The sequence below is a fragment of the Triturus cristatus genome, chromosome 2_1, assembly GCF_964204655.1.
Source record: "Triturus cristatus chromosome 2_1, aTriCri1.1, whole genome shotgun sequence".
Taxonomy (NCBI): domain Eukaryota; kingdom Metazoa; phylum Chordata; class Amphibia; order Caudata; family Salamandridae; genus Triturus; species Triturus cristatus.
In genome coordinates this window covers 447,959,183-447,985,794 of record NC_140581.1, presented here as the reverse complement: position 1 = coordinate 447,985,794, position 26,612 = coordinate 447,959,183, and the positions used below count along the sequence as shown (strand labels likewise).

At 43.5% G+C, this 26,612-nt stretch overlaps 1 protein-coding gene across 1 annotated transcript in view; it reads right to left on the bottom strand.

Moving 5' to 3' along the window:
* The window catches only part of LHFPL2 (LHFPL tetraspan subfamily member 2), a 418,004-nt gene that overhangs the window by 213,742 nt on the left and 177,650 nt on the right, over positions 1–26,612 (bottom strand). Inside the window, exon 4 of the mRNA XM_085632259.1 lies at positions 5,280–5,343. The gene's annotated coding sequence lies outside the window, so the exon portion shown is untranslated. The remainder of the gene's footprint in view (positions 1–5,279; positions 5,344–26,612) is intronic.

Below are 26,612 nucleotides of genomic sequence, written 5' to 3'. Positions count from 1 at the left end.
TCGCGCCCAACCGGTTCTGCTAATGAAGATCTCAGAGTGGAGCCTTCTCTGCACTGCACAGAGACAGGAACTCTGCAGCAGCTTCAGTCTTTCGTGCAAGCCTATTTATTTTATTTGGCACACAGTCAGTCAGCTCATTGTTTTAGCTATGCAAGCAGCAGACACAAGTTAGCTTTTAACCTTTCCCCTCAGGCCATTTATAAAATGCTGTAGATCACAAAACTTGGGAGAAGGCCGACATACAAATGTTTCACATTGGGCGGCCACATCGTGCTGTGAAATCATTCTGTTTAGGCAGCAAAAACAAAGGCTGCAGCAAACAGAGTGAACAACGGCTTTGGATACCTGAGCTTGACGCGATGGCAACCAGTTGAAAAAAAGATATATACACGTCCAGCTAGCACCATGAGGAAACCTACTGCTCATAGCCACAGTACTCACAAACACATCATGGGACCGGTGACTCTCTGCTATGCACTAGTCTGGACTGAGAAATGTGCACCTTGATCCATGGATCACACAGCAGATGGCAGGAACTACTCCCAACTGCTCTGCCTACACCAAGAGTTTCTACTCGTTGGATAAACTTGAAACCAGATTTCCACCCCAGCCTTTGAAATTAATTGGTAACATGTTCTGTGCCGCATGACCTTGCGGAAACTTTGGAACACTGACTGGTGCTGGGACATTGACAAGTGTAGCAAAGAGTCCATCTGGATGCAACAAGAAATTCACTGTCCACCATTCTTCACTTGCCCCCTTGATCATGAAGGTTTTCAGTTGAATGACATTGTGAACAGTTGCTTCTTCAGGAGTTTCGTGAAATATAGAGGAGTAGGTTCCGCCGTGAGTTGGGAGTTCAGGTCAATCCAGAGTCTTGGCCCCTGTACCCCAAGGGATTTCCCCCATGTTTTATTTACGCTGTTGCCTGGTGCACAACCAATTTCTGTCCATGTCCTGTGCCTTTGTGCCAGCATGATTTACGTATGGGTAGTAGAATATTACATTTGGTCCTAAACTCCACTGGAAGTCACTGGTGTTTCTTCAGCCCCTGTGCATCACTATGGACTATTGCAAGCCTGGGTCAACTTTGTGGTGGTAACTGATCTAAAATTACTGTGTTATTCTGTAGCAAAGAGAAGAACATGTTGTGGCCAGGAAGGTGGAGGATAAGCTTACTGAATTTCATGCCCTTATATTTACCCCACAATAAACCTACCCATCCCATAAATTGTTATCACCATGGTAGTAAGAGCTGTAGCTTTATAAGTTACAAGAAGCTGAGCAGGGCTAGTGGCTATACTGCACCAAGATTGAACCCATCCACGCTGCAACCCAACACACCCTGGAGCCACAAGAAACTTTGGGACACAAAAAGTAATTGGAACCTGGCAGAGTTGGATGGGCATTGGCTAATGGTCCAAGCAAACATCCTCCAATGGCTTGCCTCAAGTCTGGACACGATCTACTACTTATTTCCCAATGATTACTTTCCGATGCTGCTCACTTTTCTATATTTTGATCACAGATCTCTATACAGTGGGTGTGTATCCATTTCTAGGCACAGCACAGCAAATAGTACTTATTGTCGCTCTAGCTCCATCACCGTTAACATGGGCTTCTGGAGGTGCCTACAACGAGGCTGGCTCCCCTGTATAGCGAGAATCGCCCACCTGCCTCAGGTTATCCGGTACAACTTTTAGACCATCACTCTTTATGCCCTGGTAATTTGAGACTTAATATCAGACCCTGTAAATACTGATTGCAGGTGCAGTATTACCTGCATTTCCGAATGTGTACGAGCAGGCGGTAAAGTAGTAACACTACTTGGTTTTTGTCCCTGCTCTGAGCTGCAAAACACATTCACCTGGATTTCCCTGCCCAAATTCTTCCAGGTTTTAGTGGGCGAAATGTGTGCAGGGATTAAGTGCAGAATTCCATTGCCAATTGTATTACTTATTATGCATTATAAGCCAAGTGGAATGACGGTATGTCATAGTTGGAATCTGCGATGGAGCTTAGACTGAGGCGGATGGTAGGATTCAGTCCAAGAAGGGAGTTGGAAGGAGCCGCAGAGCAGACAAGGGCTGAGGTTGTCCATGCTGGACTTGAATAAATCACTGACATTTTCACTACTTGGAGTGCACTTTATTATTACAAGGGTCTTCGTACTAAACAGTTTGCCGCCAGGAGCAATTTAACGTTCAGCCGTGCAAAGTACCCTAAAAATGCCTATTTTTTTTAAATATGAAGATTAATACTAGTCTGGCCCACTTTTGAAAATGCTTGTGGAGGACAGGTGAATGACTTGGCATGGTCATGTCATTTCTCAAGAGACGAAAAGGAGCGGTGTGTGCATTGACGTGCGTAGGCTTCAACATCCAAGCAGAACACCACTCTGGGTGGACTGATGCAACTAGCTTCCACTGCACGTCATCAACATAAAATACATGTTTAGCCATTATCTACCATGCAAGGTTTCAGTGGGATTTCTCACCAACGCTGGTCGTGCCCCCTAAATGCATGAAAAAGAGCGAGAACATATTTTTGACTTGTGCTACTTCGTGTCCGTGGGAGTAGGTTATGGCAGAGCTTGGGGCAAACGCCTTTTACTGTATTATGAAAGCAGGTTTCCGGAGGTGGTAATTAGTGAAAACAAACTTTGCGCATATTGGTTATGTGGCATTTTGTTGTGGTGGTGATCGGTACTGTTGTTTTTTGTGCTGCATTATTGCAATGTGATGGTATGTTGTACTGTGGTTGATGTGCCCCATTATGTTTTAATTGTGCTAGATTTTACTTTGTGTACATGATATATAGTTTCCTTTAGACATGTCAAATGTTGCCACTTTTCCAGCCAATAATAACACATACCTTTAAAGTTCCCATGACACACAACCCTCTCCCGCTGTCTAAGGTAGTAAAATACCACTGCACCAGCTTTTCAGATGTTTAACACACCAGTGAGCCCAAAACCCTGGAGGATCCTGAATCTTAAACAAGCACTTGCAGGGCTCACCTGATGTAATACGACCAAGTAAGTGTCTTTAGTTTGTGTAGTCGGCTCTAAACAGAAACGTTTTAATCAGAGACCCCACAGAAGACCTCTCAAGTTTCTGCCCTCAGCACGGTTGCCTAGGTTACAGGTATGAAAGAAAACCACCAGCATTTCGCGTAACAATGTAGTGGGTTCAATATTTCCCAATCATAAACGCATTAATAAGAGATGCACAACTCTTGTGGACAGTTCGAGCATCAATATAACTCGCAATATAAATCAGCCAACATCTCCACATTTCCATGTTTAAAAAACATATATAGGACTTAGAAAGAACAGAACCCTCTGCAGGTTGAAGAATTTCTATAGTCTGGTGGATGGGCATTTTCTCAACTATTTAAAAACGTTGATCTGTTTTGGGAAATGTGGCTTGGTCGGGTGAAAGGCCAAGAAGTCAAATTTTTCATCTAGAAATATTGGTGCATCAGTGCTGGATGTTAAACAAACCTAACCAAGAAGCCATATCTTGAAGTGCAATTACTAGCAGAAACACTAAAGGAATTAGGATGTGCTTCATAAAGTTGCTTGTGCAATTCACTATGAATTATATGTGCAAAATACCAATGGCTATTCGCACATCAGGATTGATGACATTTTCAGTTCAAAAAGATCACTAGCACAAGTGACAGTTTGGGCAATACGGCAGGATTGCCACATTTGTTCGTTTACGGTTAGCGGTAGGATTCGTAGCGTCCCTGCTTAGTGCCACCTTCAGCAGCAGTGCATAATACCTATACAGTTATATTTTTGTGGATTTTCACATACGTTTTCCAGCTAGGTTGCCAGCTAAATGTGCTCCTGTCAAAGGAGTAAGGGCCAGATGTACATACCTTTGTGTTTGCGATTACCTAATGGAGAATGTTTGCGATTCTTAATATGTAATCGCAAACAACAACGTACAATAGTATATTTTACACTGTTTGCAATTCTCTGTGGGTTGCAAATACACCCACCTCATTAATACTCATGAGGTGTGTCGCAAATTGTGACCCATTGGGAATCACTAAAATCACAGGGATGGTGGCCTGCTGAGAGGGTAGACCATCATGTCTGTGATTGCTTTTCAAAAAAGCAATGTTTTTTTTAGATGCAGCCAGTTTTCCTAAAATAAATGTGATGAGTTTCGAAAACAAAAATGAAAAGTTTTCTTCCAGTGTTTTAAGAGTAGGCACTGTTTTCACAACCATTCACGAAGGGGTCCCTTGGGGGCCCCTTCCCGTTTGTGAATAGGTTACTACCTACTTGAAGTAAGCTGTTAAATGTGAATGTTTTGCGACTGCATTTCGGTCACAAAATATTCCCGCATACCACCAAAAGTGGCTATTGGGAAGGAACGCCCTAAACACACCCCTTTCTTATACCGAATCGCAAACCCATAGTGTTCTGTACATATAGAAATGCTATTGTTGCGGTCGCAAAACGGCCTGATTCTGTGAATTGGGCCATTTGTGAGCTCAAAAAAACTACGTACATTTGGCCTTAAGTGCCTTGAAACAGTACGAATGGGAAGGAAAGACCCTTCCATTTAATGGAGGTGCCAGGAACAGAATTTCTTCATGGAAAAAAATTGCCTCGTATAAAAAATAAAGTACATTGTATGAAAAGTTAATTTTTGTCAGATTTACTGGTGCACAATCTTCAGTATGGTGGGAATTACAGACGGTCACGTTAAGCACGCGAGTACTCTTGGAAATATCAACTCTCCCAGATTTACAGGAGTATTTATAGAATTGCTTATGAACCCCATAGAAGTTGCAAATTTGTTCCGTACATATGAGAAATTATGTGGGAGCAAATTTCAAACTCATCCACAAGACCTTAGGGAGTGGCGCCAGAATTGGTGAACAGCAAGTGCTCCCACCAAAATGCATACTTCTTCTCAGAGCACACACATGCGTGTCCAGGGGTGGTCCTACAGAAGAGTGCTCACTGTGTATGCAGAATGAGTAAGCGTGAAATATACGATTCTGTCTTTACATTATGCAGAAGTATAAAAGATTCTGTCAAGGCAGAACAGATAGAAAAAGGGGAACTGAAGGATTATACTCTATGCCACTTGCAATGAAGGCCTTTATATACAGTGCAATGAGGGCCTTTTAGCTACAGTACTATAAATGTGCTACACCTGGAGGGTCAATGTGGCTGAAGCAGGTCTTTCTCCATCCAAGCACTCAGATAGCTGCAATGAATGAAAAATAGCCTAAAATATGTTTCTACTCACTTGTTTCACCAATCACAGAGGGCTTCTTGTTCAGTGGGTTGCAGAAATGCTGCAGAAGCCATACCTAGAAGAACAATTAAGGAAAAAAGGTAAGAAATAATAAGTCCAGTGGCGGCTGGTAACTCTACAAAATGGTGAGGCATAGGGTACTTACTGGCAGCAAGTAAAAACTGCAAAAATAACGTTCACATGGTAACAGCAGCAAGTTGCTGCTGCTACCATGTCAACGTTGCAGTTTTTAAGCGCAAACTCAACAAACAGTATTCAAGCGATTTGCCATTACAAGAAACAAGAAAAGATAAGACGCGTTATAAAAAAAATAAAGATAACCAATAATAAACTTACCTCAGCAGTCAATCTGCTCTCATGCGGTTTAGAATAGTAAACAGCATAAGAGCAGTGCGAGGATTCACTGGGACAGGTGACCACAGCACTCCATCTGAAACCGATGGGGCTATGTTGCTTGTCCAGCTCACTGATAGCTATGTCTAAGGAGAAACCATAGACTGCACATGTCTATTTGGCCATAAGCAGAATACCAGCCAACCTGACATGCGCAGTTTAGTCAAAAAGCCCTAGCTGCTAGCTGGCAATAAAGCCATGCCTATTACTGTCTACTGGGAGAGGCGGCAGCTCCGTGTGGTGGCATGCTGTGATGCACAAAAGCGCTTTGATGCACAGAAGCGCTGTACTGCACTGCACAGAAGCACTGCATGTAAGTAATGGCTGCAGTTAGGTTGTAACCCCCTTAAGCCCCTATGTAGAAACCACAGCTGAATAAGACATCCATGTTTTATGTCACATGTTTATACATTCCACTGGTTCACTACAGTAGCACTCAGTTTAAAAGCCCACCTTCCCATTACACTCCTTTTCTGTGGTAGGATGAGCTTTATTGCAGAGAATACTTCCTTTCCTGTAACATTAAATATGGTGCAATGCCCTCAACGTTAGTGTCTCTTAAATAACAGCTTACCTACGGAATCAGTAAGACTCTTATGTGGACGAGTCATACAGCACCATGCTATTACAACGAGGGATTAAAATGGATGCAATTCTGCAGGTTCTTGGAATTCCACCTATAACAGTAAGGGGCAAAAAGTTCAAAGACCGAAATGTCCAGCGACTCTTATTTTGGGTTTTACCTTGAAAAGCCTCCTGACATGCCGACCAGTATGATTGGCCAAAGGTCACTCATTTGGTCTAATCAGAGTAATAGTTCCACCCATTCCTGGTTTCCGGCCTAGTGTCTGCATCATGCCTTTTTAGGCCTCGACTAGGACAGTGCATGCGTTGTCACTTGTGAAACATTTGGTTACTTACAGGGGGCTTAGAGCCCACCCATTGCATACCATTGGTTGGCTAAGTTGTCACTTATTTCCTTGCTCCGTTTGGTCAGCATGTGCTGGCTTCACTTCTTTTCGGGTGGAGCATGGCTCAAATACAGCTTCTCTGTCCAGTGTCCTTCCACTGCTCAGGCTTTCGAGGTTACTTTTTTCTTGTAGTTCTTCGTAAGAGTGCATGTGCTTACCGGCCATTTCCCCACCCCCTTGTCCCGCTTTGTGTTGCAGTTTTTATTTTTATATAGCACAAATTTGACCCAGGGGCATTAGAGTGCTATACATGAGCACCAGATTCTGGTACACTTTTGTTTTTTTATTTAAATATAGTGTGAAATGGGCACGAGTTAATTAGAGTGCTTTACATGATCACCACATTGCGTTCATGGACCTAGATTTAGGGGGTGTTTGGGGTGTTAAACACCCCTAGTAAATGTATTTTCAGTAGGGTATGGTGAGGTGTTTGTCGGATTTCACCAGGAATTTTTGCATAAACACCAACGAAAACACACTCACACTCTCTCCGTTTCAGCTTTGAAAGTCTTAAAAAATGTTGGTTATTTTACAAAATAGTGTTTCTCACTTAGTACTCCTACCAACCTGCATTAGTCTCCCTTTCCACTGCCCCTTTAGCCCCTTCATGTGCCTCCTAATCGTATAAAGTGTTTTAACATTATATGCCAGCATGATTTTTGGAAATCTGCAGCTAAACCCCTCCCCCCCTCCCCACTCGTAACTGTCAAAGCTATGTCCCGGATTACATTGCACAAGGTCAATTTCATTTTTTTGTTGCTTTTGTTGCTTGTCCCGCCCTCCCTCTTTGTTGCTTGCGCCCCTCACCTGCATTGTTTTGCTTGCTCCAGTTGTTGCGTGCTGTGTTAATGCTTACCCCATCCCACCCTGCATTGTTGCTTGCCTGCGTTATGTTGCTTCTCCCTCCCACAGTTTCACATTGTGTTGCCGGCCCCTTCCCAGCCTCATATTGTTGACTGCACCGTCTGTGCTTTCTTGTTGTTGAGCGCCCCATCCAGGCATTGCCAGCGGTGGCTGCACCATAGCGCTTTTAAAAAATAAATCCTTCAGCCATGCTGCTGCGCAACACGCCTAAAACTTTGACAAAAGAAACAGCTCGCTTAGGCGACACCTACTGGCTTTGCTTGTTTGATCACAATTACAGGACTTGCACCAGCCGTTCAGGGAAATGGTAGCTCCCAGCACGCACCTTACTTTCTGGAAAACACTGCCTCATGCTACTCCTCACTTTCCCACACCTCTCTAAAAACATTATTTGTGGTTCCGATTCATAAATCACACCCCAGAATATATTTCCATTTTTTGAAGTGTACCCATTGTATTTCACCTCTGCCGCCTCTTCCAAACTATACATACATATTAAATATTTATTTACACAACAGCTTGTTACTGTTACACACGTGTATTGATACCAGAGCTGAACCTGAAAGCAAACGGGAACCCTGGAATGCATTTAAAAGCCAGACCCATAATGCACCAAGCAAGAAAATGTGACCCTCTAAAAGGAGAGCCTAGAAGGAGGCAGCGGAGCTTTTCTCATATGCTAATGGTATTTGAAAGCACACTATTCTATATATATCTGCGAAAAAGTCAGAGTTTGCAGCTATTTATGAAGAATAGTCTGTGCTTAATTTGAGCTGGTGGTGGTCAGTTGGGATAACCGGCACCTGTTTTTTGGACCAACACTTATCTCCTGTAGCAGATATTTGCCAAGTGTATGAGAGGGAAATGCACACAAATCTGAAAGACTGAGGTAGAGAAAGATGGCAAAACCATCACAAAGGGAGAAAGCAGGAACCTGCAAGAGCGAGGAAAAGGGATAGGGGGTGTCTAGTAGCAGATTTAAGACTACCAGCCTTGGTATGCGGCGTGCGGACATTTAACTTCACCGACCGCTGGCTTCTGAGCAAGGCTTCGGGCACTGGCTTGCTCTACCTATTCTTATATAAATTAAGCACCGACAATAGTCCAATGTACTTGATTGTATCGTACAAGTACACTAAAGCAATATTTCTCTGTAGCATTGAATAATCTATGAGCCTGCAAGAAAATAGTGTGGTGCTCCTTGGGGGCTATTTTTAGGGCTTGTTGTACTGAGAATCTCCGAGCCCATCCGGTTCTGTAAGCAGCCCACGGCACATCAGACTTCTGAAAGTTTCCCTATGACGGTCAAGCTCACACCATAGCTGGAAATGGGCATTCCAGGAGCACAAGTCACCTTGGATTTTCTCACACGTTTTGTATATGATTTTCAGATAAACCGTGGCTAAACCAGTATAAATTGGCATGGTAAGGCAATGAAGCTTTAAACACGGCCATTGAAGTGGAAAGAAAAAGCAGTGATGAGGCTGGGGGAGTAGGTTTGGGTTGTGACACAGCCCCAAATTAATACATCCCTGGCTTGGTAGTTGGGTCGGAGGCTCCGAGCTGGGTTTGGCATGTCTGTCAGTTTTTCTGGTCATAGCCCGAAAATAGAAAAAACATGAAACCACCTCTCTATATATATATATCTCTCTCTCGTTTTCCATCAGCTTCAAATGTCGAACCAGATTTCCTGGGATCAATAGGGCCTCCCTGCTTTTTTCAAATTGTGTGATTCTAGGCAAACATCTTATTTCGCATTGCCTAATTTTTCTTTATTATCCCGAGACCAATTTTAAATACTGGAGTGCAGGATATGCGCTATACAAGCACCTCTTAGGTTTGATTTAATAGGCTATAATGTTGCTGCAGCTATAATAAGAATCTCAGCCACGTTTACGGTTTACATGACTACCGACTTGCCTCTTAGTTAACTAATGGCGTTGTCGTTGAGCCGTTAACGTTTTATGTTCAATCACTTTTAATAGATATCTGTCTATCCAGTGATAGACTCTGATGTACTAAGGTGAAATGCTTCGGTGTGTTAAAGAAATACACTTTTCTTAATTTTGAATAGACTGTCATATTTTTACATGTTTTTTGCACGATATACATTCCAAATGTTTTTGAGCATTGGCTCATGCGTGGGCTCAGAGCCAAGCCAGACCCTTGGCTCAGCTTTACTGGAGCACCCACCTATATTTGATTCTCAGGCTTGGTACATAAGGTTCAGTCGCTTGGTATAATGACTTGTAAAAGGCTAAGATTGGAAACATGTATCCCCACCTTCATGCATCGATTTGACAACTCTACCATCAAGGCTTCTTGTAGCAGAGATGAATACTGCATGCATTGAAAATACATTTAAAATATGTGATCCCAAAGCAGGGACTCTAGACTGTTGTGTTCTACGTGACCGTCATGAGTTCTCAGGGATAACTACCAGGCACAGGTGGGCTGGGCCGGGGCTTAGCTTCCGGGGGCATGTTTAAGGTAGGACACTCTCTAAAATGCATTTTTGGTTTCATAATACAGTCTGGGGCAGGGAGTAGGGTCTGCTCAGTCTGTGTCGATTTTTTTCTCGCTATTCTCATTTCATTAACAACTCTAACTTGCTAATTTTGTGAAGTGAAAACGTCAACATTTGTAGTGACTTGCTTATCAAAAAGGTAGTAAGGCTTCACCCATCTTAAGAGGGTGTAAATGTACTACTTTTGGGAATTCACAAATATTGCAGAAGTAGGCTTGGAGAGCTGCACCAGTCTCTGGATTCCAGGCATACTACTGGCAAACAAATACCCACAAGGTGAGGGCATGAACGCTTGCAAAAAGTCAAACCAGTGGCAATCACTCTGGGTAGCATTCCAACCCATCGTTTTTTGCCCACTGTGCCACGGTAGACAGAGGCCCATCTAATGCAAATCAGTACTGAGCCTGCTCCTCACGGGAACAGTCCATCAACCCTGCAGATTTTAGGGAATTTCATTGCGGCAAACATGAACACACAATGCTGGGGTTTGCCCCACACGGATTGCTGTTCTTGCTTTTTATTTTGCCCCGGCTCTGTTCTCCACACTGCCCACGGTCATTTTGCCACCTCCAACTGCAGTGCTCTTCCCCTCGGTGCTGCAGTGCTCTTCCCTTCGGTGCTGCTAAATGTATGCCAGCAAAAAAATACTGGGCACGAAGTCCACATGCCCACCCTGTGGCTCCCCACTTCTATAGTTGGGAAAAGTGAGATTTCCCCCCCATCTCTAATCTCTGACAGCTATGCTCGTAAAGAAAAAAAAAAGGTGCCATCGGCCCTGTATTCAACAAAACTGGATATCTGTTTCTGAAGACTTGGGTCTGAAAGACATTTTGAAAAGATGTTGAGGTATGACTGTAGGAATATTGAAGTGGTCTTTTCTTTGCCTTCTTTCTTTGGACCCGACAAAGCCTCAGATTAGGTAAAGTGCATTATTTGTTTCTGTATGTCCTTTTTAAACCTGGACGCTGTGGGACCTTGGAATTAACTGTACAAATACAAACATTTCTAATAATGACATCTTGAATGTAGTCAAACTTATCTCTATCTTTGAGGGACTTAAAACAAGTTTAGTTGTGGTTCAGCGACCGACAGCGGGGATGAGGGAGTCCTGCATCACAGCTGCTACCCATGGCGCTTTGGTGTTTACTGCAAGATTGATTGAGGAACTAGTCGGCATAATATAGGAATACCAATAGGGTGGTCCTATGACTCGCCGTACTATCATAAAGAGTACCGTCAGCCACAAGAGCCGAGCGCAGGCACAGCTATGTCATAGCTGTGTCCATTGTCCATAACCGTTGCCGACCCTGGTGTCTTTGCTTACCAAACCAGTAGCCTGCAGGCTGGTCTACACAGGGACAAGTGGCCTCTACTTATACTTGCCCAGTCAGTAGGAACGGGGACTAAAGCAGGCCGTATACAAACCATGTGACTAGAGGGCCCTGTTGCATCCCACGTGCCTTATGCATATGGCGGAAGCAAACGTGCGGGCTTCTCTAATAACAGGAAGCTCTACCAGAATTTGGGCCCAACGAGGTTGCAAGCCTACAAGCCTGTGAGAAAGAGGTCACAAGAGGAGGATCAGTGACTGGCATTACTGGCAGGGCATGTGCTGGTTAACAAGCGCCAGTGCACATGGTGACAAATGCAAAAAGAACAACTGATGGACAGAAAGTTGAACAATGTCAAATATTCACCCCTGTACAAAGATATGGGCCTAAAACCATCTTTTTTATTTTGCTCACCATGCCATTCCAGTTTAAACCCAGCCATATGCAAATCAGTCTTGACCCTATTCCCCAGGGGAACAGTCCAGCCCGAACTGCCAGGCCAGGTCCTCCCTGGGCCAGATACAAGCATCCTAGGACCGGTTTCAGGGAAACGCCCTTTATCAGCCAGGCTAGCTTGACTGCAGTGGTATGGAGGGCACGGGAGCCACGCCTGGGCATACCCTTCCCACTCGGGTGACAAATGCAAAAAACACATTGTGACAGCACATAATGGCAACTCCATGGCTAAAATACAGAAGGGTAACTAAAGCAGCCTCAGCCTATTTCTAGATCAGTATTATTTTGTGGTTTTTAAATAATTTGTCGGACGTATACTTCTATTTTGACGGGGTCACTTCCTGTGAAACCTTCAGTCAGGTAGTGCCAGTACAGGAAGAAGCTATGCACATAGGTCTCGTCCATACGAGCACTCAAAGTCGCACAGGATGTTTATAGACTCTTCAGTAAGGAAGGTTTGTGCATGGGTGGCATCAAGGACTAACTTTACAGTCCACAACAGATTAAATGGACCAATGAGAATGAGCTGACCATGGGCCAGGTTGACCCTGTAGGAGCGAGCAGCGCTAAGCTGTACACAGGGTGCGGCCCCCCAAAAGCTTGCATGGTGTTTAGAGGATGGGTCACCAAGCAGGATCCTCTTGGGATGCATCGCTCCCGCACAGATCAGCGCTCGAGGGGTTGGGTGGAGTGCACAGTTATGTCCCATCCACCCAAGCACCAATCAAAGTAACAGCAGTTATTGTGACGCAAGGAAAGTTCTCGTCTGTCCTGGGTTTTTTTTTTTTTTAAATCCTTCTGATGCTTACAGCACAAGGATTTTTTTGTGCACTACAGTGGACAAACCATTCACATTCGAGAATGTACTGCTGTGGACATAAGTATAAAACAGTTCATCCACTGAAGCCAAGCGGTTAAGAACTGTGCAAGTAAGAAATGTGTGCGAGGTGCCTTAAATCAAAAAGGGTTTCTATATCTGTTTTATGTACACCTGCCTGCTAGTAAGCACCTTACGGTTCTATAATAATTGTATGTAATATTTACTTTTTATCATTTTACATTTTAATTTCAAGCATACAGCACCATGTTTTGGTGGTGGTGTGATATCTTTTTCTAATTTTCTGAACTATGCTTCAAATAGAATAAAAAATAACCATTGCACAAGCTTGTTTAGGCCAACAATGCTAGTTTTGGCAATGCTTGTTTATTAACTTATCTCTCAGAGTAAACTGTAAATACACGAGCCCAAGAGTCATTTTAATAAATATTTAGCCTTTAGTGTCAAAGAAAAAAAAATGGTTTCGCTGACCGTGTCTCCCCATCTTCTTAGTAGGTCTGTTTACCACAGGGTGGCTTCCCTTGCCACTCTGCCCGCTTGACTACACTGCAATGCAGCTTAGAGAAAGGCGGCACAATGACATGTATGCGCTGGTTCTTGTACCAAGGCAGGAGGGTGAGAAGGAAGAAGACGAGTACCAGGGCACAGGGAGCACTTATGCTGAGGAGAACAGCGCGGACTGTGGAGAAGCAAGCATGGGGCTGGAGAGGCTCCCAGGAGACAGACTTACAATGTGTAGAAGTGAGGGTTAGAAAATGTGCTGGTGCACAGGGAGGGAAAGGGAAGAAGTACTTAGAAACATAGAGGAAGGACGTAGCACCACCTGCACACCAGAGGGCAAGGGGAGAGAAGGGGGAGATTAATGGAGATCGTCTGATGGGGACCACCCTATTCATTAAGAGTGAATGGCACACAGAGGACCCAGTCACAGAGCAAGGAGCAGACAAGAACACTGAGCCACCCGCCCGACTTCCCAGACTCTCACGAGAGCAAGTGAGAGGTGGCACCGGAGGCACACTAAGAGGTTTAAATGTACTCCTCACTCAGATCTTTGTCACAGGTAAGTCAAGAGTGGTTGGTACAGGACAAGCCATGCAAAGGAACCAGAGGACAAGCAAGTAGAAACACGCGAGACGGCAGACATCTTTCCACACCCACGCTCTTCTTATTTCCTATTGAAACATGGTCACTTAATACTCATCAAATTCGGGAAGCAAGAGTAAATATTGAGGAGGGGTGGGCGGAATATGCAGATTTTGATTCTAAGGTATTACATCAAAATTCCACCAGATTCTGGGGAATTCCACAACCAGGCGGAGTGGGCATTTGGTGCTTTTTTCTACACGCAAATGTACCCTTGTGTCCACAAATGGATATGAGGATACATTTTGCCTAAGAAAATAGCGTGGCCAAATACCATTCGATGCCCTTACATAGTCCGCAGTGATTAAAATTTGTAATCACTGCAGACTATGCAAGGCCGCCGAGTGGTAAGCAGTGGTTTCGAAACTTTAGAAATCAAACCACTGCATCATTTTTAATTCTGCCGGAGGAGGGCAGAATTTTAATTTATCAAGTAATTTCACGTTACAAGAATAATGCAGAATTACCAAAATGCCTCCAATTCCGCAAGCGGAATTAAAAATTTCACCCAGACCCAATTTTGCACTTTGGGTAATATTAAGAGATTAATCAAATAAGATTCTTGTTAAAGGGGCCACCCAGTGTAGAGCACAAAAAGACCGTTCTTTGCCCAGCCCTGCACCTCTAACAATCACCAATAGTAAGCATTCTAGAACGTTCTTTTTTTGTGATGATGTCAGCTGAGGTTTTGAGATCTGCTGTGACATCAGTAACTGCCCACGTGACCGAGGTTCCCAAACATTTCACGCTATCCCTATTCACAAGCTGGTGTGTACGCATGGTTTAATGACACATTCTACTCCGAGCTCCGGGGTCTGGTCCCTGTATAAAGATGTTACACACATGGCTACGTTGAATTAACTCGTGCCACTCATGGCATATCTGACTGTTGGACCCACAGGCACGCGCACACTCAACTACCATTTGTCCTTTGACAGGACATGCCTGAAAACACATTACCTTGACAATGTTACGAAGTGTCAAGCTGCAGACAGGAGGTGTCGAGTTATATACTGCAGCACGGTCCTTTCAAAGGAGGGCGGCATTCCACACCCTGAAGCCGCATAGCTTCACCAGCCAAGCATGGAAACCACACCACAAAAAGATGCTGATTCGCAAGGCGAAGCTCGATCTTTTCCTGTGATGAGATGCACGCTGCCAACCTGCTTTCATTTTTTCCACATGCTTTGTAACTGTGAGGCGGGCACTGAATGTAGGGTGACCAGATTCTCAAAACAAAAAACAGGTACAGGTCTTAGACCTAGAAGTAAGACTACAGTTTGCAGTAACCATCGACATAAAAGTAATACTATTTGACAACTTTCAGACATAGAAAAAGGGCTACAATTGGACGACAAATCAGATGTGTGACATAGACAGCAATGGAGTTTTCGCTTTAACAATGCCAAGAACGGCCTCAAAACTACTGAAATGCAAAAATGGCTAAAACAAACATTTGACCCATGCCAGAAGCTGAGAAGGGGAAGAGGAAGAAGAAGGGTAAGGGAGACAAAAGGCACAATGATGTGGGAAGGGCTGAGGAGGTAGGCCTGTCTGTGTCTGATGAGGGGAGAGATGAGAGCAGGTCTATCTGTGCCTCAGAGATGGAGGGAGGGCTGGGAGAAGGCCTGTGTGCCTCAGAGGTGTGGGGTGGGCTGTGACTATAGGCCTGTCTGTGCCTCTGAGGTGTGGGGTGGGCCTGTGGCATTTCTCACGTACAAGGCGAACTCTAAAATAGATGTAGGTTACTGGTGATGTAAGCTCTGTGCACGCTGCTGTCGTACGAAGTGTCTCCTGTTTAGCAGCTTTAAAAACCCCTCTAGGCACTGTGTATGCACTCAGACGTTTTAAGGCAGGGGCAAAGTGGGCTTTGGCCCAGGGCCCCCACCTCACAAGGGGCCCCCTTGCAAAGTCCCAGCTACTAATCAAAGCACAATGCATTTTGTGATTTACCCAGACTGTTTTTTTTTTTAAAGAACCCGTCCAGTTCAGCAGTCCTTGCCTGCTTCGGCCCCACTCCCTCCAGGTAAAAAAATCATCTCTGGCTGAAATGTTGTCATTTTGTGGTTGAGATGGGCATAGCATGTGCACTAAACTTCTGAATTCATTCTGCGCATGCCCAGCTCAATCACACGTGCCATTTTTTGTTTCATTACGAAAAGTAACTGCAGGGAAAAAGGTATTTCTTTGCTGCGTGTTTCCTTGTGAGGCCCCGTGCACCAGAACTCTTCAAGTGACATCGTCACCGAAGAGGAGGACAGGTGGCTGCTGCTGCAGGCAGAGTGAGTGCACTGTGCACAATAAGAAGTCATTATTCTCTGCTTAGTCAGGCCGAAGCCCCCCCCAAAGCAAAGGTGAGTGCAGGGGCAGTGTGGTGCTGTCTGTTTAATTTTGCTGTTCCCCCTCAGACCTAGTTGAGAGACGGAGACACTCTCCAAACCTCTTTAGGCCAGGGGCGTAACAAAGGCCCCGCAGCCCCCGCGTTGCGGGGGGGACCCAAGCTCGAGTCGAGGGGCCCCCTCAGCACACAGTAGTCGCTGCATTGGTTTGCCAGCAGCACTCAAACAGCAATTGTTAAATAAAACAGCAACGTTTAGATTACCACCAGTAATCATTGGATGTAGACATAGTTTAAACATTATGCCGCCCGCCCCGATCAGTTTAATCAAATAAATTAAATGCTGCGCAGCGTGCAGCTTCCTAGTATTCAGTCTCAGGGTAGGGCAGAGCACTCTGAAATCATGCGCAGTGTAACTGCGGGCCGGGGGCACTGAGCAAGTCTGATGCCAGGGGTGACCGGTGACGCACCATGCACGTTTGCCGAGGCCCGAGGGAGAGACTAGTGTTGCAGCGGCCAAGAGTCTGTGGAGAAAGGCGGGCGGCTGGCCCACAAACTGAACTGCAGTGCAAGCCTCACAAGTAAGTGAAAGTGTTACTCGGAGTCAGGCGAGTCCAAATCCACAAATTCGTTTTTTAGTGGCAGCGCGCGATCAGCTGTATGCAGGTCGGTGTCTGGACTGGGGTCTCTTTTCATGTTTTACATGCTTCGCCTTCATCATATAATTAGGAAATGCGACTCCAGCGAGTAGCGACCAGTCCAGAAAGGATCCTGTGACCTTCCATATGTCTTTTTTTCTGAATGTTTTCCGTTAATGCTTTACAGCTACACACAGGCATTTATGCTTAACCCCATTAAAAATATAACTCCTTATTTCACTTTCTCTGTTCTCAACTTTCCTGTAAACCTCAAAACTATTACAATTTCTAACTGAATCAGATTAAAAAGAAAATGACACGTTTCCAGGATAAACAAAGTAAATGCAACCGACCATTCGACAAAACATATTTAGAGTATACGTTGTTTTGAACTATTTGTTCAAAAAAAGTGATATTTTCGGTAAAAATAAATATTTAAAAAGCATTTCTTTCAAAGCTATAGCTTTCGGTCCTAATGTTTTGGAAACCTAAATTTCAATAGCTCTATTTTACTTTGGCTCCTTACGACTGCACTCTGTTTTCTCTGTAGCGGTAACTCTGCAGAGGTACAGGAAAGGCCAGGCTGTCTCTTCTGTACTAACATATACACAGTACGCAAAACCTGCCTAATGAGGTGACATTTGTGCTAGAAGTTGGTGTTTGAGTGTAACATGGTACGGGTGGGGGGTGCACTGTTTGTGACAGTTCGCTCTGGGCTTCTCAGTACAGCTTGATCAGTTCCTGCAGAGAGAGGATGAGGCACGTGGTTCTGCTTAAGTCCACCCCTGGGAGATCTACCCTGTTTTTTGTGGGGGCTGGGGCGTTATAGAAGATGAGGTCATTTGCAGACAGTATGGCCTCCCACCTCATGTTTGGTACAGTCGGGTCCCACAGTGCCTCTGCATTTCTGGTGCTTTGCTGCAGTTTAAAAAATGTTCTTGGAGTTTCTCGTTGCTTAGATGGGTGTAATTTCTCACTCAAGGGCAGCACACAGAAACTATGCATCTCGGTGCCCTGCAGCACGTGATTATCTACTGGCCCAGCCTCAGTCTTCCCTGTCAGTAATTTCTGGTTGGCACAGGTGAGCCAAGCAGCAATGAGGGCAGTGTTGGCGCGTGGGGCAAAGACGTGGGTAAAAAAGGACATTATTCTGTATGTATGTTCATTGGTCTTTCACCTTTAAATCTAAAGCATGCTCCTTAAATGAAAGATGAATGCAAGTTCAAGTAATCAGTGAGAAATAACTTTTACATTGTGAAACCTCACTTGATTAGTCTTCCTGCAGATGTCTGTCTGTGTTTAAGGAGAGAGAAACAATTGAATCCTGGTTGGCGCAGCAGGGCATAGTGACTTGTGTATTTATAGTGCTATGACATCCCCTGCTTCTGCGACTCAGAAAGAACTTTAATTATGCAAGTCATTGATTGTAATGTGCACAGTAGTAGATAAGGGTCACTTAAAGTGTTAATGATTTGGCTGTAGAATGTAACTCCTAAGTATACTGAAATCATGAAAATGCCTCCCATAAGCAAACTAAAAACTTGGCAGCTATGGAGAGAGTCATTCTAGGGCAAACGGAGTGCCCAGAACCCATGGATGGCTGAAGGTCCTATGGGGCAGTGTGATCCGAGGCGTTTAGAAGCAGAGCACCTCGCACATTCACACTTAAGTGCCATTCCATTTATGGCACTTTGCACCAGTTTTAAGATCTTCTTCGAGTTTGTCGCTCATAGGGGTGTAATTTGTGATATTGATGAGTTTCCCTAGTAGTCATTGCTTGATTTTGATTACAAGAAAGTGTCACTCATGGTCATTGAAATGTCACTCATAATTGCACTGATATTATGAAAATATCACACATAGCAATCTGAAACCTTGGCAGCTATGGAGACGGCGAGTGAGGCAATAATTAAATTTGCATTCCTAGTTACAAGACTCTTCCAGGCTATCTTCTGCATGGGGGGCATCGGGGTGGGGGGGGCGGGAGTAGCTGCAGACACAAAGTTCAGAGGTCCCTTGGACTCTTTGGTGCGACAATGGGTGAATGCTCGTAACTGTCTGTCCTCGCTCCAGTACCTCTCTAGATAACATGGGAAATACTTGGCATGGCTTCACAAAGGGACAGACACCTCTTAGAAATATAATGTCATGACTGCCAAGCGGCCTGCTCCATCTGAGACACCGTCAATCAGTGCAAGACAACACTTTGCATGTAGGGAGAGGAATGCCCAGGTGTGTGACAGGAAACACAAAATCACCCGCGCTGTTTGCTAATTGGATTGAACTACCTGCAGCGTCACACATCTTTTCAGAATACTCCTGTCGAAAATCAGGCAATAGTGAGAGAGGAGAGGGGACTTTGGATCCAAATACTCAAAAACATACCTTCCTGTAACAGTAACTATCAAGAGAAGTGCCAATATCACCTAGAGGTCATGACCTTCACCCTTCGTTGTAGACCATCCAGGCTCAGTGGGCCCTTCAGACCTTTGGGCCCCGGTGTCACTGCACCTGCTGTGCCCGATGAAAGCTATGCCCCTGCACTCCCAGCGAATATTTGTGAATTCTGTTTGGGGGAAGATACTGGGAGACACCTATACTAGAATTCATGGATAGACACTAACATGAGAAAACACTGGGAGAGACAAACACTGGGAGACAGACAAGGGATGACCCTGAGAGACACACACATTGAGAGACATGGATAAGGGAAGACTCTGGGAGACACAAACAGACACTGTGAAACACCTGCACTAGGATTCCTGGATAGACACAAACACAGGGAAATACTGGGAGACACACACAAGGGAAGACCTAGGGAGACACAACCACTGGAAGACAGAGGTAGACAGACACTGGAATACACAGCCACTGGGAGACACAGACACTGGGAGCCACAGAGAAAGGAAGACCCTGGGAGACCCAAACAGACACTGTGAGACACCTGCACTAGGATTCATGGATAGACACAAACATGGGAAAACACTGGAGACACAGACCGGGGAAGACCTAGGGCGACACAAACACTGAGAGACACCTGCACTAGGATTCATGGATAGACAAAAACATGAGAAAATACTGGGAGACACCTACCCTAGGATTCATGGATAGACACAAACATGGGAAAACACTGGGAGACACAGACAAGGGAAGACCCTGAGAGGACCGAACACTTAAAGACACTGACAAGGGAAGACCCTGGTAGACATGAACACTGAGAGACACAGTTAAGGGAAGACACTGGGGGGACACAAACACTGGGAAACACAGAGAAGGGGAGACCCTGAGAGACACGAACACTGAGAGACACAGACACTGGTAAACACAAATACTAAAAGACACAAACACAGGAAAACACTGGGAGTCACGGACACTGAGAGACACAAACACTGGAAAACACAGACAATGGAAGACACTGGGATACACGAACACTGAGAGAAACAAACATGGGAAAACACTGGGAGATACAGACAAGGGAAGACCTTGGGCGACCCGCAAACTGAGAGACACAGACACTGGGAGACACGTAGAAAGGAAGACACTGGGAGAAAACACTGGAAGACATTGGGAGACACAAACACTGGAAGACATAGACACTGTGACACACAAACAGACACTGGAAGACACCTACATTAGGATTCATGGATTGACACAAACATGGGAAAACACTGGGCGACACAGACATGTGACCCTGGGAGACAAGAACACTGAGCGACACAGAGACTGAGAGTCACAAACAGACACTGGGAGACATGAACACTGAGAGACACAGACAAAGGAAGACATTTGGAGACATGAACACTGAGGGACTGGGAGATACAGGCACTAGGAAACACAGACAAGGTAAGACACTAAGAGAAAGAGACATGAATACTGAAAGACACAGGGAGATACCTATACTAGGATTCATGGATAGATACAAACATGGGAAAACACTGGGAGACACAGAGAAGGGAAGACCCTGGGAGACACAAACACTGAAAGACACATATACTGAGAGACACTGGGAGACACAAAGACTGGGATTTACAGAGAGAGGAAGACACTGGGACACACGAACACTGAGAGACACAGACAAAGGAAGACACTGAAAGACACACACTGGAAGACATAGAAAGAGGAAGACCCTTAGAGACCTGATTACTGCAATACACAGCCACTAGTCTGGGAGACACCTACACTGGGATTCCTGGATAGACACAAACCTGGGAAAACACTGAGAGACACAAGCACTAGAGTCTGGAAGACACAGACACTGGGAGGCTCGAAGAGACACTGGGAGACACGAAGACTAGGAGATGCAGACAAGGGAAGACACTGGAAGACATAAACAGACACTGGGAGACACCTGCACTAGGATTCATGGATTGACATAACATGGGAAAACGCTGGAGATACAGACAAGGGAAGACCCTGGGTCACCTTGATGCAAGAAGAAAGGGGGATTGTTTTACAAAACATGCTTGATTTTTTTGTATATTGCTGGAATGTGATTGCTTTATTATGCACTTTGAAAGTAATTGCACTTTTTCCTTTGCTTTACCAACTACAGTTTGTATAGATTATGTAATTAGGTACTTGCTGATATGGTTTGTTTTTATTCTACATTCTGTGCTATTTATGGTGTTGATTGCACTTGCTTGTAATGCGTTGGCCTTAAATCTTGTAATTAGCATTGCTTACAATAGAAATGATAACTTCAAACTGAGAAACAATTACATCAATGTTCTGAAACATCCAAGCAGTTTTTATCTTCAGCCTCTTGCTTGCCTGTTTTTGTCCTACTTACTCATAAAGACATCATGGTAGAAATTGAAATTGTTTCCTTAGTTGACGTTATTATCATGCACAACGTTTGACAGTCACGTGTGTGGCATGCAGATAATTTGCATTTATTTCTCTTGGAGTTGGCAGGATAATGTTTTATAGCTTGTGTACTCATGTATATTGTCAGTTGAGTCTGTGAAATTGCAGGTTTAGGTTAGACTTTCAAAGTTTCAAGTTTTGTCCATCAATATAAATTCTAACTCAGACCCTTCATGGTTGTTCTTTGTTCTTTAGCAATAGGCAGTTCCTGAGATAATAGGATTGCTCCTCGGCACCCGTGAGGGTCTCAAGGCACTGGGCAGAGTGGCATGGGGACTGATGGGCAGAGAGATGTCCCACCTATAGGCATTGATGCACACACAGAGCAACACATCTACAGGAAGAAATACATGCATATCTTCATACAGGCACCCTTTCACATAAACAAACAGACATGCAGCTGTCATTTACACAGACTAAAACACATATGGCCAGCCATGCACACTGGTTGACATACCAATCAACATAGAGGCCCCAATGCACATATACGTAAAGGCAAACCGCTTCCAATGCAAATAGACTAAGAGACACAAATGCCCTCATGCACAGAACCCAATATACATACAAATGCCAATGAATACAAGCCGTCTTACATTTAGGCACACAATTCCATGGATTCATCGCATACAGCCACCCATGCACACAAACTGGTTGCCCATGCACACAACGCAAAATACACAGTCACACATACACACAGACTTACAATTACTCATAAATAAAGACCATCACACGTACTGGCACCCATGCACACAGGTGAAAAAGGACAGAGACTCCAAGCACATAGAAAGAATAGGTCTGCAGGAAACTCCCCGCACACAGACACCCATGAACAGTCGACAACACAGATACAGGCATCTGAACACACAGAAGCATATATGTAACTCGCAGAAAATACACATAAAGGTACATCTGGACAGTACTATGAGCATAACGACAGATCAGGAGATGTGACTTGGATTGTTGTAGGTATAACTAGAGTGATGCAGGTGTCAAGTCCACTTGAAATGTAGCTCCTTGGTCCCCTGGTGACTCCTAAATGATGCCCCTGGTGTACTAATCATATTATTGATCCCAAATAATGTACTCATTTATTCCTCTTAAGCACATAATTGAAATATTGATAGACACTATTTACCATTAAATTAGAAATCCAAAGGACATACTTTGCGTAATTTATTAGCTAGTTGAGTTGCCTGTATTTAAGTTTTCTTTTCTTTTATGTTTCAATACATAGCTAATTTGGAAATTCCACTCCTATTAGAAATTGACTCATTGTGAATATTTAGATGATGTGTCCAAAATAAATGTATCCATACTAATATGTATGCAAATATAATTTTAAATGAATCATAAACCTGCCCTGTCTTCATGTGAAAAATTAAAGTTGTCCAAAAACAAATTAAGTCCCACAAAGGAAAGTGATACCTTTCAATTGCTCCCTAAGTAAAAGAAATGTGAGTATTGTTCATGCAATTACACGTGTAACTGAATGCTAGTTACTCTGTGCCCCAACCTCCCACCACCTTGCTGATAGGGATGGTAAATTTGAAATGTACATATTTTATACCTTGGCCTAGTAGGTCCAGAATGTTTGATCATGCTTCTGGATTTCCTGAACATCTTTGTATGCCCCACATCATAGTCTGCAATAGTGTGTTGAACAAATGGTTACCGATATAAATAAACAATAATGTACTGTTTTCTTACTTCCTCAGCTCGTGAGCACATACGTTATTGAATCTTTATATAATCTGATAAGTTGCTCACTGCACAAAATGAGGCGTTCATATGTGAGTGGAGCTGCGAAAAGGAAACAAAAATCTGAAGTAAAACAGAAGCTTGCAAAGCTTCAAAAGTAACTTCATTTTTTCCGGTACAATCAAAATGTTGTACTGATAATGCGGCGCAGTCACAGTATGAAGGAGATGATCTTGTTGCTAATGAGCCAGTAAGAGAATATACTGAGGATGTATCTGCTTCCACTTCCTCTAACATTATAGATTTACAAACTATTGCCGGAAATGCTTCTCAGAGTATAACAGATGACAGCCAATGTTCACAAATTCCACAACCAACAGCAGTGAGCTACGCAACAGATCCTGCCTTATGGAATCCTATCACAAACGAAACACGATCATATTGGGTTCAAAGAGGGCCTTCAACCTGTCAAAATCGAAATAGTGATTTTTCCAGTTCTGCTCGTGTTTATCAAATTGGAGAAAAGAAACACAAGCGGAGTTTATCCGATGCTGCTTTCAAGCAGCAACTGCAAAATGGGGAATTTGTAAGTCGTACATGGCTGTTATATTCTCCTTCACAAGGAACAGTGTACTGTTTTGCTTGTCGTTTGTTTTCTAGCACAGATTCTGCCTTCAGTAGATCTGGTTTTAATGACTGGAAGCATGCAGCCAGTTGTATTTCTCAACATGAAGCTTGCCCTGAGCATCAAAAATGCATGTTAATATACACCACCCGTCAAAAAGAAACTGGTAAAATTGATTCTGAATTAGAGGAACAGATAAAACATGAACAAATATACTGGCAGGGTGTGCTGAAAAGAATTGTAGCAGTTATTAAATTTTTAGCAGCAAGAGGTATGGCATTCAGAGAAGAAAACCAGATGATAGGATCACTGCATAATGGAAATTATTTGGGGATTTTAGAACTTCTAAGCCAATTTGACCCGTTTCTTGAAGAACACATCAGGAAATATGGAAATGCTGGAAAGGGCAATCCCTCATACCTATCAGCAACAATTTGTGAAGAATTTATCACATTAATGAGCAAGAAAGTTTTCTCTGCAATAATATCAGAAATAAAGGAAGCAAAATATTATTCTCTCAGTGTAGACTCCACTCCAGATGTGTGTCACATCGATCAGTTGACATTCACAGTGAGGTATGTAAAGGGTCACGTACCAAAGGAGCGTTTTTTGGAATTTATCTCCATTCATGGTCATGGGGCAGAGTATCTTGCCGATGTTGTAGTGAAATTCCTAGAGCGGGCAGGTATTCCATTATCAGATTGCCGTGGTCAGTCATATGATAATGCATCCAATATGTCTGGTCAGTATTCGGGCTTACAGGCAAGATTGAAAGAGATCAACGAATTTGCTGTTTATGTTCCTTGTGCTGGCCATTCTTTGAACCTGGTGGGTATAAAAGCGGCTGAGTGCAGCATGCAGGTTGTTTCTTTTTTTGACTTTGTTCAAAATTTGTACACTTTTTTTGCTGCTTCTACTCATCGTTGGGATGTGCTACTTCATTCTGTAGGCCCAGATCACAAGGTTGTAAAACGCTTGTCTGATACTCGATGGTCAGCTCATGCAGATGCCCTCAATGCATTGTGTGGTGGCTATGAAAGAATTAAAGCTTCTCTTGATTCACTGACAAATGATCACATTCAGTCAAAAGATACAATGCATGATGCACTTAGTCTCCTTAAAAAAATGGACAAGCTGGAAACCATTTTCTTGACCATTCTCTGGAATGACATACTGATGCGTTTCAACGAAACAAGCAAGACTGTACAAAAAGAAGATGTTAACCTATCTGTTGCAGTCAACATTATCCAATCTTTGAAGTCTTATGTCCAAGAGTTGAGAGACCAATTTGATGACTATGAATGCAAGGCAAAGGCAAAAGCTCCAGATACTCATTACAGAGATTTTGGAAAGCGTACAAAACAACGAAGCAGTAGACAAACTCGGTTTGAAGGACCCTCTAGTGACACCGTACTTGAAGGGCGGGTACAAATTTAAAGTAGAAGCATACTTACTGATCATGGATGCTCTGATTGATGGTTTAACACGGCGAAGCGAAGCACAAAGAGACCTAAATAATCTGTTTGGCTTCTTTACAGAATTAAAAAACATGAACACCAAAGAAATCGAAGGGTGGTGTGAAAAACTTGCCTCTTTGTACTATAAAGACCTGAACAAATCTGATCTCATCAAGGAATGCCAGCAGTTCAAACATTATCCTGTACACAAAAATGAAACAATTTCAATGACTTGTCTTTACAGGAAAATAAAAACTGATAAACTAGAGAACACTTTCCCTAACATTGAAATTGCACTGCGAATATTCTTGTCGATGATGGTCACAAACTGTACTGGTGAAAGGTCCTTTTCAAAGTTGAAGCTCATAAAAAATGAGCTACGTAATCGAATGCTACAAGCCAGACTCAATTCTCTGGCTCTGCTGAGTATTGAGTCAGAAATGCTCCAAGAAATAGTATTTGCTGATCTGGTTAATGAGTTTGCTGCTAGCAAATCCAGAAAGAGATGCATACTTTAAGTAGTGTCTTACAGGTGCCTAATATTGTACAGAGATGCTCCAAGGTTTGACTTAGAAGCTTTATTTTGCAGAAACACATAATTACATTTTTGGTATTCATTGAATCTAAGTAAATATTCATAGAAACACATTTACTTTCCTTTTTCTAAAAATCATCTGCATTAAGATGTTTGACTTCTACAACCTAAACTGCACTAAAAATTCCCCTAGATGCTCTGGAATCACAGCACATTGTGCACTTATAGCATTTGACATTATAAGACAAGAAAAACTGACAAATGGGAAGAAGACCCAAAAACAAAATCACTTTGAATAATGTTCGCAAGAAAATGCCAAAACCGTATTCTATGTGACAAACAGCATTGTCAAAATTCAAGCCAACAGCATAGAGTTCTTGTACTCAATCTTGCCTATTTCGTCCTTCTCCAACTATGAAACAATCAAAGAGGGCCTGACCATTCAGGAAAACAGCATGGATGCCTTGCAGGCATCTCCAAGACTGAGTAGACCAGGAAAATGGTAAATCATAAATAGGGTCCATCTGAGCATCATAAAAGTATTGTCAGCAGTTCACAAAAGCCTATAACTTTCTATGGTCTATAACTTTCTACTTATCATTGAAACTTAATTCAAGCCTTTGATACAGGCAGCAAACATTGCC